The sequence below is a fragment of the Porites lutea genome, chromosome 7 (genome assembly GCF_958299795.1).
Source record: "Porites lutea chromosome 7, jaPorLute2.1, whole genome shotgun sequence".
Lineage (NCBI taxonomy): Eukaryota > Metazoa > Cnidaria > Anthozoa > Scleractinia > Poritidae > Porites > Porites lutea.
In genome coordinates this window covers 9587054-9591887 of record NC_133207.1, presented here as the reverse complement: position 1 = coordinate 9591887, position 4834 = coordinate 9587054, and positions in this window count along the sequence as shown.

The window sequence follows — 4834 nt, the reverse complement described above, 5'->3', positions numbered from 1 at the left end:
ATGGCGACCTACAGACCTGCTCCAGAGTACGAAAAGAGTTTACTAAAATGAGTCTTGAAGAACGAACACGCTTCATAAATGCTTTCAAGCTGGTTTCGAGTGATCCACACTACAAAGACGACTATCGGAAACTAACAATAATGCATTCACAAATACCAAGCAATATACTCACTCAAACGCCTCACATATTCTTACCATGGTACAGAGGGTACCTGTTAGAGCTTGAGAACATTCTTCGCCAGATCGATTGCCGGATAACAATGCCTTACTGGGATTCGAGTATAGACGCCGCGCATTGGACCCGAGAGTCTGAGATCGAAGATGTGTGGAATTCAGGTCCCCACGGTCTGGGAGGCAATGGCGTCTTCCCCGACATGTGCGTAATGGATGGTCCGTTTAAAAAGGGTGAATTCTTCCTACCCTGGTATGCCAGTGGAGGTTGCTTGAAAAGAAATTTTAATCAATCTTGCAACTTACCAAACGCAGAAGATGTCCAAACTCTCGAAGAAAAGGAAAACTTTACTGTCTTTGAGGAAGTAATTCGTGAAGTTTTCCTTTGGAAAATTCGGGACTGTATTGGTGAGAGTATGCAGAGTATTTTGACGGCCACTTTCACTCCAGAGTTCTGGCTTCATCATACTTTTATCGACAAGCTTTGGGCAAAGTGGGCGCGTCATATAACTGACAGGGAGCTTGCGCATTACCGAAATACAACCTTTAAAATGCCGGGGTTAGAAAGGTTTGCGTGGGAATATATGTCACTCATCATGTTGCCGGGTGGTGTAATCGTGGTGTATGAAGAATAAATTTAAAATGGATGGTTGAATTACGATCTTTGATCACGTATTAGTGGGAAATAATCACTAAATAGAGTTCAGACAGGTAAAAGTTTATGACAAATGTATTTGACAAAGCCGATAATCACTCGGCTCGAGTAATCCCTTAAAGGTGATGTTACACGGGACGATTTGCAACGACGATTTTTAGCGCAACACAGCGTTACAACATTGTTGCGACATCGTTTCGAAAGGCTGCAACATTGTTCCAACATTTGCACCCTGTGTTGCTAAAAATCGTCGTTGCGAATCGTCTCGAGTAACATCACCTTAAGGGAATTCAGCAGTCTAACGGAACATGAAAATTAACCATATTAAGTGAATAAACTGATAAGTTTGAAACTGATCTAAGATAATAATGGGGATGTTAACTATTACCAACACACTTCCTTCTTCTAGTGATAATCCCGGGGGGGGGGTACCTCCTTAGAAGAGGCTAATGGGGATACGCCGCTGGATGGGGTCGCATTTTCACGGCTGGAATGATTATAATGGGGTGGCATTTTCAATAGAGTTACTATAATGGTGGCGCACATTTTCGGATTTTTGGGATACGACAGTTCTTCATATTTAAGCAAACTTACCAGAATGTTTGCACCATGGAAGTGTGAAAGTGTTCTTCATTCGATACAAGGTAGATACATATATAGAAAGTGACTAAAATGGGATCTCGAAAATTACATATTTGCCTAAAAGTCACTAAGATGGGGTCTATAATTTGTCACCGAATAGACTATAATGGGGTAGGGGCTCTGAGAAGCCAGCGGCACATACCCAGTGAAATTGAACCCAAGTACCACCCCCCCCCCCCCCCCCCCCACGGTGATAATGCGGTAAATATCTCTCTTGTTCAGTTGCAGTTTTGATACCATGTCAGCTTTAGCGAACAGTTTACACCAATTTGGTCCCACCCAAGGTTTTTGAAAGAGTGTTTTCAATGATTTATAGTATGTACTCAAAAACAAAAAAAACTTCGTGTAATGCTGAACGGCGACGGCAATGAGAATTGTAACAAAATCAATAGATCAAATTAGCCAAAAAACAAATTTGCATGAGCAGCAAACTTTTTTGAAAATTCCTTTGCCGTTGTTTTGCAGGACTACAATGCCGTTTTGTACGACTTAAACGTGAAATTTTTTAGTTACACACTATTTTTTTATGGAATTGTCGTAAGTGCTCACGAAAAGTTTTGTTGTTTGTGTTTTCGTTGTCTTTTGTTTTTTTTTCTTTCGCTGCCGCCCATTTTTACCGCGTTGCTGGCCGCTGGCATTTCTCATTTTCTCACCACAGCTATGAAATTCTTATGTTTTTCTTCCAACGAAATTCATCTCCTTCGTTTTTAATCACTCGCTCTAGCTCTTTCTCTGTTATCCACGTGAATGTAGACATCAAAAATAACGTCGAAAAAGACTCGACTTTCTTTTTGTTTTTTTTTTTTTCTCTAAAAGTCCAGGTGGCCATGCGATTTCCCGCCAGAAACACCTCTAGTTGTCTGTGGCGTCATACCTGTTAATCGAGTTATTTTACATTGTATGCCTGTGGTGCGGATGGCGGACGGTCGTGCGTACGGTCACGTAATTACCAAAATTTCTCGAATGGATGGATTTCCAAATTTTCTTAGGTATGGGGCTCTACTCGCGCGCGTTTCCGCTCGGAGTCGAGCTCCAAATGTTAGGTCGTGGGGGTTCCCACGTTCCGCAAAAATGCCTGCATGGTTGTGGCCTCATTGTGGCAATCATCTTCATGCCTGCAGATCTTTCGAAGCGATAAGAACTGGACATTTTACCCTTTGATGGGTGTGACGACCCAAAATTGAGATAAGAATAGCCACCAGTGCCTTTGTAATAGATGAACGTTGATATGTGGTCTTCACGGGCAATCGTGTAAATGTCCAGGAGTTTATCGCATGACATAGACCACATTTAAGCAAGCTTAGAATGGTAATTCGAAGCAAAAATCCGGAAACTGCTATTTGCCATGTTCGCTAAAATAGGCTGCGCCCGCTAAGTCGTCCATATATCACTTATTCAGCACGGGCCTCCACCTGGTTTACTCTTCCAACATCCTCTCTTCCACGTAGCCTAAGAGTGTTTTTTTTTTAATAACTGATTTGTTATCTCATGTCTGAAGTTTTTATAATTTTTGTTTGTTTGTTTTTTGCACTTTTTAATATTTTCATATTTGTATATGGACCACAATGAAAACTACTAGAATTTCAGTAATAAGTCCTTGTTATTATCATTATTACTAGTCTGCTACCCATTGCCACGCCACCCACGGAGCTTGCAATATTCGCCCTTACACTCGAGGTGTTGAGGGTCAGCACCATTTCAGCCATGCTGACAAGAGTATTGGTGTGTGGGTCTTTCCTCTTTCCTCTTGTCTTGAAAATACCTCACCGCCACCAAACCTTCATCATAGGTCATTTGCACCAAGTGGTCATGTGACATCGTTTTTATGAAAACGAAAGTTATATGATTTTGCCTTCGAAAAACGACTAGTGGGTCATATCTTAAACAAAATAATAGTGATTTGGTTCAGTTTCAAACCCGCACCATTTTGAAAATGAGTAAGTTCGTAGCCGGTCACATGACCAAAATGTGATTTTTAAAATTATGAATTACTTCTTTCTGTACACAAATTTTGCACTTAAACTTCAAGTAAAATGTTGAAAAGATGATGTGGTAACGTTTACAGCACATCTGAGCGTAATTGTCAAACGTTTAACAAGGTACAAGCAAAAAGTAGTTTCGGCCGCCAAGTTGAAGGGCAAGAGTATGCCCTCCAACATGGCAGCCAATACAAATCATATAACTTTGTTGAAAAATCACAGTGCCATAAAATATCTCCCTTAAATGCGTTTCCTCTCCAATTTTGGGGGTAAGATAATTTTTTATGTGCTCTGTCAATTTTTGGCATCAGCAAGATTTCAACACATTGTTTAAAGGAAGCATTGGTCATGTGACCTCTTAGTGCTAGTGGCCTATTGGATAGATTAAGTATCGCGTTTACGGCGAACGGCAAACGTGAGATTCCAGTTGAGAAAGTTTCAAAATGAGACATAAGCAGATAAAAACAGCTTAAAACAATGTTATGGAACCGATAGAATTGGCGTGAATCTAACAATTTTTGTGTAGTTATAATAAATAGTAAACGGTAAGTAAATGGAAAACTTGGTCACGTGGTATAAATTCACGTTTGCAGTAAATGTGATGCTTAATCTCTCTAATAGTAATGACGATGTAAAGTCATTTGATGCCCGTCGTTAACACCAAGCGGAGCCATAGTCAGGGGTACGCAACGAGAATATAGTTCAAAACCACTTTAACATAGCATCGTTAAACGTATTTTAGTATTTACACGGTAGATATAGGCATATTTTTATCCCCTAAAAATTTTTCATCTGTTCGGATTTCCTACCTGAAAGTCTAGTGATCCGAAAATTATAGGGATCAGAACTCACCTTTTCGAAAATTTCAGCCAGAAAAAAGGCTTCCTAAAATTCTAGGTGACCTTTATAGGGTAAAAATCCGTTAAAAATGAGCAATTATACCATGTTTTAGATGTTCGAAAATCCTAGGAGAGGCAGGCAAGCAAGAAATTTTACAACAAATGTTCGAAAATTCTAGATCTCAAATCGTCTTCTGAACAGATATTTTTCGAAAAGTGACGTTGGGTGCCCCTTCACAGTTAACGATAAGTAAGGGAAAGCTTGGATACGTGGCACAAATTGACGTTTGCCGCTTGCCATAAACCTGATTCTAAATCTCTCTATTACGGTCCAGAGACAGTCAGACACTGCTCTTTCGTAGCCTGAGAAAACAGCCCACATTTCTCCACGCCACCACTGGTTTCCCCACGAAATGACGTCTGAGGAACGTGCGCAGAAATTCCACACCGCTGACGTGTCACTACCCAGATCTGGCTAGTATTTCTGTTTGGTTGAAGCAATTTTCACATGCGGCACGGCCAATCACAAGTATTACCCAGATCCCAGA